Below are 16,141 nucleotides of genomic sequence, written 5' to 3' on the forward strand. Positions count from 1 at the left end.
GAGAGAGAGAGAAATGTGGCTGGTAGGTGGCATTGACAGATATTATCTAAGGTCTAGCCAATTCTGAGGAAAGCAAGAATAGGACTGTGCCAGAACCTCTAGAAGTCTAGATGGAAGAGAAAGAGCAGGCAAGATCCAGGACTAACAAAGCTGAGAGATCTCCAATATCCAAGAAGGGTATCAGGCTAGAAGCTAGAATTATATCTATCTGCCACCTCTCCAAAAAAATGTCTCTGATATAGGTATATACATGTGAAAGAATACAAAAAAGTAGATGAGCTCTTCATCTGGAAGCAAAGCAAGATTTCAACTCTCACCAAGAGAAAGAGAAATGATCTCACCCTGGGTAGGTCCAATCTCAACTGTCTCTTGAGATGCAACCACTGGAGGTCAGGAGACAAAATGAGGCCAATTTCCCAGACTTGCCCACAACTCTGAGGGCTTCAGTCTGCCATTCAAAAATTCATGATTTGTCTCTTTCTCTTTTTCATATAATTTCCTTGATTCACTCAAGGTGTCATTCCAAGAAATTGAAGTTAAGTCCCTTAAGCAGCTATACTCATTCTCCCAACCAATCCAAATACATGGAATACAGCTAGGTTTTCTCTCCTCTATCTTGCCTGGGTAGGAGTAGACACTATATCATGAGCCACAACTGGTATGTTTATTCAAAGGTAAACATATTGGTTGGGGTTCATGAGCTACAGTTGTAGGAATGAACATCCACAGAATATGTTCAACCAGAAATAATCATCCCCAAGGGGATCATCATCTCTACTTCCTAGCTTCCCTGACATCCTTTAGGTTTTAGCTTAAGTAATACCTTCTTCAAGAAGGCTTATCTGGTTGCCTTTAGTGCTAGTGCCTTCCCTTTTTATTTTCTCAAATTTATCCAGTACGTAGTTTGCATGTTGTCTCCCCCATTATAATGTGAGCTCCTTGAAAGGAGGAACTGTTTTTGTCTTTCTTTGCATCCCTCTACTGTGTCTCTGGCACATAATAGGCACTAAATATATACTAGCTGACTTACTATGAGAGAAATGGGAGTTTGACATCATTAGAGAAAGAGGAAAAAGAAGGAGATTTGTATTTTCTGGGTAGTTTCTGAGTATACTCCAGAATATAACCCTAGACTGCCACTGAACCCAGACAGAAAGAGAATATGAGCAGAAAATGGGCCTTGGCAAGTGATGTAGTTGAATCCAGGTGCAACTTTTAGCTCTGTTGCACTGCCTCTAGTCTAGCTTCTTTACTCCTACTAACCCCCTACAAATATACATGTACTTTTGGTTGGGGAAGGGCCAGTAAAAAGGAAAGTCAGATCTTCCCCCTACCTCTCAGGTCTCAGTCCTTGCTATTCTGCCCAGGCAAAGTAGGCTCTGCCTCCTATCAACCAGTCAATGTAACAAGTGTGGGACAGACAAAAGAACCTTCTATTTAGAACAGAAGACTTTGGCTCAGTGTCCAGTAGTCTAATGCTAACTCTGTCACCTGGAACGAGTCATTTAACTTCTCTTAACCTTGGTTTCCTCATCTATACAATGAAGGTGTTAAATTAGATGTCTCTTCCAGTTCCAGATCTATGATGCTACTGTGACCAAGGCACCCTTAAGCAAGATTCCCAGGTGAAACTGAGATTAGGACACGTATAGTCTATGTAAAGAAAATGACTTGATCTACCTGCCAATAGGCCAGCATATGTGGAGTCCAGGGGACAGACTCTCTCCCAAAAGCAAAGAAAGATTTTATTCAAGGTCTCCAAAACTTAAATTTAAAGAAATAAATGAGAATTTAAAGCAGTTAATAGCTCGCCTAGTGGTCACTTAATAAATGCTTGTTCACTTCCCACTTTCTCTCTGTCCCCCCCTTAATTGTTAACACAGCTAAAGTTTTGTAAAGTTTACTTTTAGTCATGAATGAAGCTTCCCTACCTCTCTCTGTATCTTTCTGTATTTGAACCAAATCCATCTGCCCATTTACTGTTGACCATAACCTACAGTCACAAAAGTGTCATCAAATACCTATAATGCAGCTTCAAAGATCCTCAAAGAGGCCCCACAGCCCAGACTTCTGCATCTAAGACAATACCCACAATCATTCACAGACAGGTGGCTAATATGCCAATTTTCTTTGTACTGGGTATAACATAGACCCTATCAAGGGTAGTGTGGTACGTTTCTTTTTTCTCCCAGCAGAAACCCCCCCTCTCCTCATATCTCACAAGTACCACTTCTTGGGTCTCTCCCCAAGGGGAAAATGAAAAAAAATATATTTCCTTAAACATCTGCTACATCTTTGTCTTTCCTGATTGCATTTAGGACCCTGCACACAATTTCCACAGAGATAGAGCCCCCTCTTTGAAGAAGCTCACAAAGAAAGGAAGTGTAGAAACAAAAAAAAAATACAAAGTTAATGAAATGTGAACAAACATATCTGAATCCAAGGGTCTGGATCTGGTGGCAGAAAAGTCTGATAGATTCATCTGAGTACACTCACAGTGTCTAGTGTGGGAGAGAAAAGGAATATTCCAGGGAAAATGGCAACTACCAGACAGAGGGAACACAGGAGGAAGGCTTGAACTTTAGGTTCCTCAAAATTATAGGCATTTCCTCTGCAGTGGCTGAGGCCAAAAGCCAGGCCTGCTAGAAAACTTCTTCCTTGCCAGCCTGAAGTTCCCTCACTAGTCACACCCTGGGGCAATGACACTCAAGCTTCACATCTCATGCCTTCTTTCCTCAACTCGAGGAAAAGCTCATTAAGGAGTAAAATATCTCCCTCTTTTTATCACCCCAGAGTGTACTGCTCATCTTAGGAAGTCAAACACTTGATTGGTGGGGTTCCAATTCAAAATCAAATAGCTCGTGTGAGATGGGGAACAATTTGTCTAAAATCATTTGCTAAGTATCACAATGAAGGAAAATACCGTGGAAAGAACACCAGACATGGCATTAGAATACCTAGCTTCGAATCCTAGCTCTGGGAGGGTAATTTTCCCACTCTGCTTCTTCTATGAAATTATGGTTGTAGACTCAATGACCTGTAAGATCCTAGCCTAAATTCCTATGACACTGTAATATCCCAATAAAAAATAAGAGGTCTTAACTTTCCTTCTGACCAATTCAAGTGGATCCCCAGAGATAAGATGCTTTACCACATCACTTGATTATTGTTTGGGTGTCCACAAATTTCACCAAAAACCCCAGCTGAACCTTTCTAGAAGAATATGATAAGTAAAGGGCCTGTAAAATTGCAGACTCACAAAGGGCTACTGAGCAGATGGAGCCAAACCATTGTTCTTCTCTTTCCCAGAATAATGCAAGAATAGAAAAAAGAGTTCCTGAATAGGAGGATCAGTCCATCTTGATAGCTACTTGTTGATATTACTAAAAGAAGTACTATTATTATTATTATTATTAGCAACAACATATTTAGGCAGTGTGGTATGGTTGGTAGAGAGCTGACCTTGGAATCAGGAAGAATGAGGTTTAAGTTTCATCTCTGACTCATCTTGGTTGGGTGACCCTAGGAAAGTCACTTAAATTTTCATCACTCTAGGTAGGAAGGAAAAAGAAGGAAGAGGAGGAGGAAGAAGAGAAGGAGGAGGAGGAAAGTCAGGAATAAAAAGAAAGAAAACTTTTTCTATAAAATATAATTTTATCTAAATAGCATACTTTATTATGTTTGGACTGTACTAAACACAGATATAGCATAGAGTAAGATTTAAGGAACTATAATACCTAGGCAAAAACTGATTCCTTCTTAACTAAATTTCAACTAATAATCAATAAAAAGATCCCAAAAAAGATATTAATGTAGCACCTGAAAGTTTATAGAGCATGTTTCCTACTGAACAACCTTGAATGTAGATAGTGCAAGTGATTCCTATCATTACTTTACATAGAAGAGGTTCACAAGGTGATTCACAAGGTCACACAGTGATAGAGATAGAATTTGAACCCCAGTCTCATGACTCCAAGTCTAGTGAGCTGTCCACTGCCTTTTCTGAAAGGGGAAGGCATGAAATCTCCTTCCCTTTATCTTTAAGAAATATAAACTCGTTAAGGGTAGAGACTGTTGCATTTTTGTCTTTGTATCACCTGCACCCAACAGTACTTGGAACATAGTAGGTGCTTAATAAATGCTTGTTGTATTGGTAAATTATTGCTAGGAATATGCTGTTAGGCTGGGCAGGGTTAGAGGACCAAGCTATCTGATCCCTAGGAAGCTCCCTCATTCCAGAAAATGAATTGCAAGCCTTAAGCTATAATAACACCCATCCCCACTCAGAGCAGAGAAGCAGCTGCTCCCCAGAGAACCTAGGGGCTCAGCACCTTTTCCCTTCCCCCCTTTTTAAAAATCCCTGCCCTGGAGCCGCTCCCTCTCTACTCAATTACAGTTAGCCTCCACTATGATATTGTGCTCTGTTCTCAAACATATTCTTATTCATTTTAGCCCTCCCCTCCTGTTTCTTCCTCCTCACCCCCACCCAGGGTAATGAAATGTCAGAGCCCAACTTTTTCTGGTTTTGTAGTATGTTGATCAAAGTGACCTTTGCTTTGAAAGAGACACAAATCAATATCGAGCTCGGCTGAGTTTGACAGCTAAAGGTGCAACATATAATAAACAGCAATCAACTAGCAGGAGAACAGGCAAGTACCTGCCAACCTCAGCTCATACCAGCAATTTTCAGACAATGCAGCATGCTATGTTCAAAGGAAAATTCATTTGTCCATCTAATAACAGAGGTGGGGGGATATTAAAGGACTCGGTTTTGTTAAAGAAATGCTTCGGCTCACAGCAATAATTCAGAGACCAGGCAAGCTTTCCAGGAGCTGGCAGTGTGAAGTTATTACGTCTGGAAAAAAGCTTGGGGAAGCAGTTGCTCTCAAAGGGAAGATGCAAGGGGAAAGGATTTAAATGGACTCACACTTTAAAGTTTCAGGACTTGTTCCGGGGGTGGGGGGGGGGGGTAAGTGTATGTGTTTAAGGCAATTCATAATTATTTCTAGAACATGTTTTGCGCTCAATTATCTGTACTAATAGAGAGGAACAGTGGCAAAGGGAAAAAATGCATTATGATGGGGTTTTTTTCCTGCAGATGGGCTTAGTTAATTATGTTTTTCTCAGGCTAATGTTAAAACAGGTTTATATTCCTCCTCCCACATACACACTCTAGTAATCCAAAAGAGATGGAAAGGACTCTGATGCATATTGGAAAGCAGGAAAACACATGGGGACCTTTACATGCTGAAGATAAAGAACTGGGGATAAAACTGGGAACTGACTGTTGGGGAAGCCCTCTGCTGATCCATCACCCATCAGCATGAGCATGCAAAGCTGGACAAACCCTATTGTTTTCCCCTTACCCTATGGTTGGTTTAGAGAATAGAAACTGAGGTTTGGGGCCATGCCCTTGCTGCCTCCAACCCTTCACCTTTCTCCTTTTTCCCTCAGTGTCTATGCTGGAGGACAGTGGATGCTTTTCTTCCTGGGAAGTAGAGGAATGCCACAGCAGGTGACCCTTGGCATAAAATGGGAGCATAGGTGGATGCAATGAATAAAAGGATCCCAACTCTGCTTTTCCCCTAATCAACTGATTTTTCCATGGTGCACTTGGTAAAAAGATGATGCCAAGGAGCAGGCAATCCTGAAATCATGTTGTTGAACATAGATATCAGGTTCCCAGAGCCACTTTCCTCTGTGCCTGCACTGAGTCTTTTCTAGCCTCTGATATATGGTGAGCAGCAGGCACTGTGACCAGTTGGAAGTCAGGAAGTTTAAGTTGGCTGTAGATTGCAAAAAGGCTTTTTCTGTAACAAAGTGACCCAGAGCTAAAGAATATAGCCACTGTTGTTTGCCAAGCAAGATCCAGGGTTGGCTTTCCTGTAAACTATAGTTTGTATGTAATGTTCCCTTAGGAGCAGGCTGGGATAATAATAATAATAACAATAATAATAATAATAATAATAATAATAATAACAGTGATGAGAGATAGATATACATATATATGCACATCCAGACAGGCATATATAGAATGTAAATATATGTGTGTGTATGTATATGTATATATACACATACATATACACATATATGTTTACATTCTATATTTGCCTGTCTGGATGCATATATATATGTATATGTATATGTGTCATATGTATATATGTATGTGTATATATATATATACACAAGCATGGATATATGCATACATGGATATATAGAAAATAAAAAACAAACTTTCCATGCAGAAAGACCTGAATTCAAGTTCCAGTTTACACCTGACCCCTCCCAGATTTCTTTGCCTCATTATAGCCTTAATCACTGAATGGGTGCTGACTCAGACAAACTGAGACCTGGAAAAGACCGTAGTTTATATAGGTCTCCCACTCTATCCAGAGCCATCTCCAATTGTCCTGATCTTTATCTTGCCACTGGACCCAGATGGCTCTGGAGGAGAGAGTGAGGCTGGTAACTTTGCACAGCTCTGCTTCACTTAAATCCAATTCACTCGCAAGTCAAGATATCCCCTTCCTGATGTCATGGTCCTCCTTAAGAACAAAGGACAAAGGGGAAGCTAGGTGGCGCAGTGGATAAAGCACCAGATTCAGGAGGACCTGAGTTCAAATCCAATCTCAGATACTTGAGACCCTGGGCAAGTCACTTAACCCTCATTGCCTCACAAAAAATAAAAAATAAATTAAAAAAAAAAGAACAAAGGACAAATAACACCTGGCAATAGTCCATTTGGTCTTTCTGCCTCAAGGCCCTCCCAACTCTGGTCCATCCTCCATTCAGATGTCGAATTGATCTTCTTTAAGCAAAGGATTGGATACCCCATTCAATAAATTCCAATGCCTCCCTATTACTTCCAGGACTAAATATGAAATCCTGTTTGGCATTCAAGTCCTTCATGAAATGGTCCAACCCCTTCCCTTCCTTTCTGGTCTTGTAACTTTCTCTCTTCCCCAGTCTGTGATCCAGGGACACCAGCCTCCTTGCTATTCCTCCCACACATCTCCCAGCCTTAGGCATTTTTCCTCATTGTCCCTCATTCCTGTAATTTTCTCCTTCCTTGTCTCCTGACTCCCCTGGCTTCCTTCAAATCTCAGCTAAAGTCCCACCTTGCACCAAATCCTTTTTTCAGTCCTCCTTAATCTTAGTGCCTTCCCTCTAAGATTGTCCTCAATTTGTCCTGTCTATATCTTTTTTGTACATAGTTGTTTTCATGTTGTCTCCCCAATTAGACTGTAAGCTCCTTGAGAGCAGAGACTGGTTGGGGGGGGCAGTGTTAGGTTGTGGTGGTTGTTGTTTTGCTGTTCTTAGCATGCCTAGCACTTAGCAAACTGACTTTTATATAGTAGGTGCTAAATAAATGCTTATCAACTGACTGACATTTATTGGCTCCATGACTCTGGTCAAATCATTCAACCTCTTAGTGTACCTACAAAATTCTTTAAGACTATAAGTTGCAGACAAGGTGCTGATCAGCATCAGTAAGGGAAGGTGTTTCCCCTGAGAGCACCCTACACATAAGAAATCCCAGAACCAGAAAACAACAGTGCTTGAAACATGAAAGGTGCTTAATAAATGCTTGCTGTATTGGTAAATTAGTGCTAAGGAAATGTTTTGCATCTTTTGAAGCTTGACAATATGATCCTCATAGCTACCTCGTGAGCTAGAGACTATCAGGTATTGTCCTTCCCATGTTACAGATGATGAGATTGAGCCTCTAAGGGGACAAAGACCCTGGGCATGGTCATGCAGCTAGTAAGTACCAGAGAGATGTTTTGAACTTGGGTCTCTCTTGATTCCAGGTCTAACAATCCAAAGATTATGCCATGTCTCTCATGAGCTAAGAACTGAAATTCCAGACAGCTAGGTGGCACAGTGGATAAAGTACCAGCCCTGAATTCAGGAGGACCTGAGTTCAAATCTGGACTCAGACACTTGACACTTACTAGCTGTGTGACCCTGGTAAGTCACTTAACCCTCATTGCCCCCACAAAAATAATAATAATAAAATAAAAAATAAGAACTGAAATTCCAAGGAGCAGAAAAAGGTGAAGAAATGGAATGCCTCATTTCAGACACTTCTACAACTGTGGGATGCCCTTAGACATGAACCAGGGAAAACTGCTAAACGCTACTTACCCTTTCACTAAAGCCCAGCTCAAATATCATTTCCTTCTTGGAGCCTTCCCAAACTAACATCACCCATATTAATCTTAGAAACCTTAAAGCCAGGAGGATGAAACTATGAATTAATGCAACCAATTTGGAATTAGGCAAGTAAAGTGGCTAAAATATTCATTAGGGGTAGCTAGGTGGAACAGTAGAAAGAGTGCCAGTCCTTGAGTCAGGAATACTCCTCTTCCTGAGTTCATATCTGGCCTCGGACACTTCCTAGATGTGTGACCCTGGGCAAGTCATTTAACCGTGTTTGCCTCAGTTTCTTCATCTATAAAATGAGCTGGAGAAGGAAGTGGCAAACCACTCTAGTATATTTTCCAAGAAAACACTAAATGGGATCACAAAGAGTCAGACATCACTGAAATGACTGAACGACAACAAAAGTGTCCATACCCCTTGCCTCAGAAATTATACTACTAAGTATACATCCCAAGGAGGTCATTGACAAAAAGAAAGTTCCCATACACCAGAATATTTATAGTAGCCCTTTTTGTGTTAGCAAAGAATGGGAAAAAAGCAGATGTCCATCGATTAGGGAATGGCTAAACAACTTGCAGTGCATGGGTGTAATAGCATATTACTGTGTAAAAAATGATGAACATGATAAATACTGAGAAGCATGGAAAGACTTATATGAACTGAAGCAAAATGAGGTAAGCAGAGCCAGCAATATACATAGTGACTGTAGCACTACAAATGGAAAGAACAACTACCATAAAACAATCAAAGATGAATGCTGCAAAATGACAGAGCATAAGCATAGTCCTAAAGAAGAGATATAAGAAGACCCCTCCCCCTACTATTTGTAGAGAGTGGGGAGAAGGGTCATCCAGACATGTGGATATTGCATGAATTATAAGATTTTTTCAGAGTATTAATTAGTTTTGCCCATTTCTTTCTCCTTTTTAAAAAAATCTTTGTTGTATGGGCTGGGTTTCTAGGAGGATGGAAGTGGAAGGATTCAGGAGAAAATTCAGGCAACATAAAAATAAAATATATCAACCATTAAGAAAAAGAAATACCATAGAACCCCACCAATTTGCATTAAATCCCATCCTGACTAATATTCTGGGATTGGAGTCTTTTCTCACCGGCCAAAGCAAAAGCTCACTGAAGGCAGGGAAAATAGAAGTCTACTTGTCTTATCCTCCAGATCATCTTGCAGGAGAACATACCTACCACCATAGAATTTAATAAATTATTGTGCAATAAATGAAGGACTGAAGAATTCACTGGGATTAGGTCTAAGGGGGAAAGAAGAGCTTCCTGGGTGAGTAGCCCATCCTACAAATCAAGTCCCACAACCTCTAAGAGCTGTGTGAAGACACATCCCAAGCTTATCGGGGAGCCCTCACCCCAGCTGGCAGAGGGGTGGTCCCCATACTACAGATCATTACCTGACATAACTAATTGCCTGGTGACATTTCCCATATTATAGACAATTGTGAATTATGAGCCCAGCTGGGCCCCTCCTCATCCCCTAGAATCGGTTGATAAATATGTTTATTTGAGGTCAGCCTGGCCTCATCCATTAGAAATATTGTTTTTCTAAACATTACATTGATTTAATTTAACTCTAATCAATTTAAAATGGTTCTGACAATTAACAAAAGCTTCAAATATGACCTTAAAGTAATAGGATTCATTAGCTATGTTTAGGATTAAACTTATCCTAATAGGGCCATTTTTCTTCTGGGGGCATTTGGGAAGCGACTGGGGGTCAGTCAAAATGAAATCAATTATTATAAATTATACAGTTAAAGTTGATTATGGAGTGCCTGCTAATTTGTATAAATAAGGACTTCCAACAATAGGAGTAATTTATTAATAACTATCTATAGCCTAGACCTGTATCACACTTTATGTTACAGCTGCCAGGATGTCTGTAGCCCATGAAGTATTATATTTCAGGGCTGCCCAAGATGTATGCTAATTAAACCCATAATTAATTGTAACAGTTATAGTTAAAGTCACAAAGCTAAGGGCCCTTTTGCCCTATTATTCATGGTAATCAACTAATTCAAAAGGCAATCTGATCAACAATTCATATCCTGGCTCTGAGCAGGGAAGGAGAGAGAGATCATGCTACACGAGGCGCCTGTGGCAGCTGGTGCCCAGAGGGTACGGTCTATGGTTGGGAGCATGGAATCCAAGCCCCCAGGAACTGCACTACATCCAACCTGAAGGGCTTCTATTGTCCCACTGAACACACAAGAAATACAGTGATGGGACCCTTTCTGTATGACTTGAGGCAAATCCCTTCACTTTCTGGGCTTCACCTCTATAAAATTGGATTGATTGGAATTAATAGTTTTCATTAAGGTTTTTTGCCACCTAGTCATTCTATAATCTATAAACTTTTGAGGTTCTAGAGGGAGGGCCAAGTTCTCTGGGAGTAAAATCATTTAAAACAAGTGAAATATAGGCAGGAGAACCTGGTTTGGTGGGGAAAGAACACAATTTGAGGCAAGAGGGCCCGGTTTGAAATCCACATATTACCACTTCATAGCTGTGCGACCCTGGACAAGTCATTTAACCTCTTAAGTCTCGGTTTCCTCCTCTGTAAAATGAGGGGATTGGAATAGATGATCTCTGGCATGCCATATAGCTCTAGAGCTATGATTCTATGATCCCTGGGGGCCTTTCCTCCTCTGAGACTGTGATTCTCTGGAAGAGTACAAAGGAGCATGAGAGTTGATGCGAAAGAGAAGTACACCTGTGACCTCCACACTCCCCATCTCCTCTATCTAGCCAAGGCCTTTGGAAAGACCACAATGCCCGAGACTGCTGTTCCTAAAAGACCACACATTCCAGAAGACAGTAAACAGGAATCATAGGAAGACGGCCATTTTTGCTTCCTAGTTTTGTCACCAATGAACGACCTGCTTCTCTCCCTCCAGATGATATAAGGCTGTTATTGTTCTCCTCCACAAGCTAAAGATGTCACTGAGATAATCTATTAAATAAATAAAATACAATGTGCCGATGTGTGGAAGCTAACATTAGTAATGCACATGCCCAGCAGTCGTTGCTGACCCCGGTTGGGGGCAATAGTGCTAGAGGAGGGATACCCCTGTCCACCAGAGAGTCTGGCCCATCCCTCTTCAGCTCAGCTGAGAACCACCACACCCAGGAAGTAGAGCAGGGGTTCTTAACCTGTGCTCTGTGAACCTATGTTTTACCATATTTAGAAAATTGTATTTCAATATAATTAGAATATCTTTTCCTTTGTAATCTGTTAGATTTATTTTATGCATTTTAAAACATTATTCTGAGGAGGGGTCCAGAGGCTACACCAGACTATCAAAGGTGTCCATGAAACAAAAGATGGTTGAGAATCCCTCAAGGCAGATAGCAGGGGACCAAATCCCTTGGCCTTGGGATTGTGATGTTTAACATCTAAATCGTGGTCACCTTAAATTAGAAGCTTTAGCACCAGTCCTTGGGCATTAAACATTTATTAAAGCATACAGATATTCCCATGGAGTTCAGAAAGTTAAGAAAAAAAGCCTATTTAGCCTGGAGTTCCAGCCTGGTCTGGTTCTTCCTCAAGTCCTCTGCCACAAGCCTGCTTCAATCAGGAACTCTCTCCAACAAACTGATTGTGGAAGCTTTTTATAGGTCTGGAACAGAGGCGGTCCTTACGCACTACTTCAAGCTGATTGGTTGGCATCATCCAAATCCATTGGTTCTGAAGGTGTTCTCAAGGTGTGATTACAATCCAGTTAACTTGAAGTAGGCTAATCAGCAGTTAATTACTCTCACTTGATTCAATCAGTCTAGATTAATCTCCAGGTGGGTCTTTGAGTATCTGCTAAATCTCATTATTTCATCACAGGATTCTGGAAAAATGTGTCAGGAGTGAGCTCTTGGGGCAGTTAGGTGGTGCCATAGTGCATAGAATGCTGGGTCTAGAGTCAAGAAGACTCATCTTCCTGTAGTTCAAATGTGGCCCCAGGCACCTCATAGCTGTGTAACCCTGGGAAAGTCACTTAACCTGGTTTGCCTCAGTTTCCCCATCTGTAAAAAGAGGTGGAGAAGCAAATGGCAAACCATTCCAGTATCTTTGCCAAGAAAACCCCAAATGAGGTTACAAAGAGTCAGACATGACTGAAAAGTATCTAAACAACAACATGGTAGCTCTGGATTAGGAGAAGGAGAACAGAGACAGTCATATGGAAATGTAGAGCCATGGCACAGGGATAGTGGAGCACCATGAGGTAATATAGATGGTACACCAGAAGTCCACTAGAGTAAAGAAGCAGACAGTCCTTAGATGCTGACTAAGCACCTGACCTGTCAGGCATTCCTACCTACTGTGTGTCAGCACCCCCTAATCTTCAGCATGGCTTAGGGGGAATTCCCTCATTGCCCTGCTCTACTGAAAGATCTGTCATAGGTCTCTAAGGACACAGTGCCCAACTTCTTTTGTTCCATTATGTTCAATGGAGAGACATTGTAGTATGGTAGAAGGAACACTAGACCCATTTAGTCAACTTGCATTTATTCCTAGCTCTAGCCACCTAACAGTTGGGTGTCCTTGGGCAAGGGGCTTCCCTTCTCTGGGACTCAATTTCCCATCTCAAAAATGAATTAAAGGACCTGGGTCAGTGTCTTTCAGACTGCATTCCAAGAAACCTTGAGGCTTCATAAAGCACTCCAAGGAATTCCATGAATGAAAAAGTTGTAGTAATGTTCAAGAAAACACAACAGAAATAATAACTTTATGTTCTTTACATATTCATTTAATGTGTGGGTTCATTCCTTTAGCTATCTGAAGTGGGATTGGTCTAGTTCATCTTCTCTCTAGAAGCTGGAGGCCAGGTGTACCCGAAAGGGACCTAATGCTACTAAAGGGACTTCAAGGCTACTAAACAGATCCTCTCTCTAGGCTTTTTGCCCCTCCTCTCACTCAAAGCAGAATATTCATCTCCATCAGTAAGGAGAGAGCCCTATACCAATGAGCTTTGGGACCAGAGTTACATCAACTAATGGATTTCTTCTTGAGTGGTTTGAACTTGAGAACCTGTTCTATTGTTTAACTAATGTTGAAGTTGGGATTACTTTAAAAGTAGCATGGCATAATAATGTGTGGGTTCATCCAGACCAAAAAAACCCCACCAGATATTAGTGGAAATCCATCACATGACTGAAAAGTTTACTTCTTGGAATTATCTGCTTACTTATTAGGTATGATCAATTCTTACTCTCTCTTAGGTGACCATTAAAAAAATCTCTATTGGGGGCAGCTAGATGGCGCAGTGGATAAGCACCGGCCCTGGATTCAGGAGTACCTAAGTTCAAATCCGGCCTCAGACACTTACTAGCTGTGTGACCCTGGGCAAGTCACTTAACCCCAATTGCCTCACCAAAAAAAAAAAAAAATCTCTATTTGGGGGGAACTTGGACTCATGATTTCATCACTGTGGGAGCTTCCCATGTGTAGAAACTCCTTCCAATAGTGCTGAGTGGTCACTCCTCTCTCATTTATAGTCTTGAAGAGTGGTGCGGGACTTTGAGATGTTACATAGCTAATCCCTGGACATATAGCTAGTATCAGATGCCTGACTTGAACCCAGGTTTTCCTGATTGCAAGGCACCCCACCATGCTCTCTCTTATTCACACCTTTAGTTTTGCATTTTTGTAGTTACTTATAGTAAAAGATGAAAAGAAGTTGAAAAATTGAGAAGGTTTGAAAAGATGATCAGTAGCAATAAAGAAATAAACATCACAAACCTAGTCCAAACACAAACTCCTCAACATAAGAGACATACAAATATGACAATGGCTGTCTCCAGTCTGATACTCAATGTACCACACAAGTCATGTTACTCATTTTTTTAAAAAAGATTTTGCCATTGGAGGCAGCTAGGTGGTGCAGTGGATAGAGTACTGGCCCTGGAATCAGGAGGACCTGAGTTCAAATTTGACCTCAGACACTTGACACTAGCTGTGTAACCCTGGAAAGTCACTTAACCCTCATTGCCCCAAGAAAAAAAAAAGATATTGCCGTGCCTTTGAAAAACACCCTGAAGGCATTATAAATACCACATGGAAAATTCACAGGGGGGAGAAACCCACCCTCTCAGATGTTGAAAGGAAAAATGTGATGAAATGAAAAACTGCCCTTGAAATATTGATTTGTATAAGTAAAGATAAAAATCAAATCATTGTAAAGAATCTTACAAGGTGAGCTTGTAAATAATACAATATAATTTTCAACTACAAAGCAATTAGCCATATATAGCATTTACATTCATCTCACTAAATAAGTTGTTTGTAATCATTAGATGCATTATTAAATGGATCTAAAGATTTGAGGATTTTTATATTATTTCATACCAGTGGTTATAATAAACATTAATATACTGCTTTAAAATTTGCAAAATGAATCTGAACCTTACAACAACCTTATTAAGTAGATGCTGTAAGTGACCCAGTAGATAGAGCAATGGACCTGGTTAGGAGGATCTGAGTTCAAATCTGTGCCATAGACACTTACTAGATGTGTGACCCTGTGCAGGTAATTTTAATGTCACTCTACCTTAGTTTCCACATCTCTAAAATGGGAGAAATAATACCATTTACCTCCCAGAGTTGTTATGAGGATAAAATGAGACATTTGTAAAATGCTTTGCAAAACTTAAAAAGCTATGTACCATCTGGCTATGAAATCGGCTATTATCCTTATTTTAGAAATAAGGATAATGAAACTCAGACAACCAAGGGGGATTGCCTATGGTCATATAGCTAGTAAGCTTCAGGGACAGATCTTCCCTCAGAAGAAGGGAATGTTCTCAATAGGCATTGTCACATTTTTTGGAGCTGAAAGGGACTTGCGAGGTGATGTAGTCCAGTTCCTTCATTTCCCATAAGAAGAAACACCTTATGAGATAAGAGAAGTTAAGTGATTTTCCTAGGGTCACACAGGCAGTAGTAGTGCCACAATTTGAACCCAGGTCCTCTGGCTCCAAACACATTGCCTTCTCCCACATTGTGCTATGCCATGAAAGTGCTAAAAAAATATTTTTAAAAAAAGGAAAAAAAATCCTACCATTGAAAAGATTTTTTGCAGACATTTCCTAGTTTCTCTGAGATCCATGCGCAGACTCCAGGTTTATTAGCAAGCTCCTTGTAAAGACTAACTGCTGATCAGTAACCAGACGCTCTATCCTTTACAGCAAGGATCCCTCAGCAGCCTAGTACCATGTACCAAGCCAAAGACCATGGAGTGGTGCTAGTCACACACCAGATGCTTTTACTGTATTAGCACTGACAAGGACCTTAAAGACTCTGTCATCCAATGCCCTCTTTTTATGGATGAAGAAACAGACATGGAAAGGGGAAGAACCTTGGTTAGAGTTACAGAGGTAGGAAAGTAGGAGAGTCAGGATTTGAACCCAGGTCAAGGAATCTAAGAACAGGAAGAGACCTCAGATATCAAGTCCAACCCTTACCTGTACCAAAAATGTCTGTCAGACCCTCCTTGACTAATGGATCTAGAGAAGGGTGACCAAGATGGCTCTGGAAACCATATTCAGGGAGAAGCAGTTGAAGGAATTGAGGCTTCACTTGGAGAAGAGACAATTCAGGGAAAACCAATAATTGGTTTTAATCAAAAAACTTTACAGTGTTTGAAAGTGGAATTGTGAGGTTATTTTATATTGCTTCAAGCTTAGATATAGAGCAGTTGGGTAGATTGTATGCGATGAAGATTTGAGCTTAGTATGAGAAAGCAATTTTAAAGGCATGCACATCTGTTCTCATGGACCACAAATGGAGCTCTCCAGCAATGGAACACTCTCTCGGGAGGTAGTGAGCTCCCCCCATCACTAGAAGTACTTGAGCAGAAGCAGAATGACTGCTTGCCAGGGATTCTTTTGAATGGGAGGTTAGACTAATCCTCCTCTGCTATCCCTTCCCATTCCAAGGTACCATCAAATGGCAAAGTTG

This window comes from Dromiciops gliroides, chromosome 2 (genome assembly GCF_019393635.1).
Source record: "Dromiciops gliroides isolate mDroGli1 chromosome 2, mDroGli1.pri, whole genome shotgun sequence".
NCBI lineage: Eukaryota > Metazoa > Chordata > Mammalia > Microbiotheria > Microbiotheriidae > Dromiciops > Dromiciops gliroides.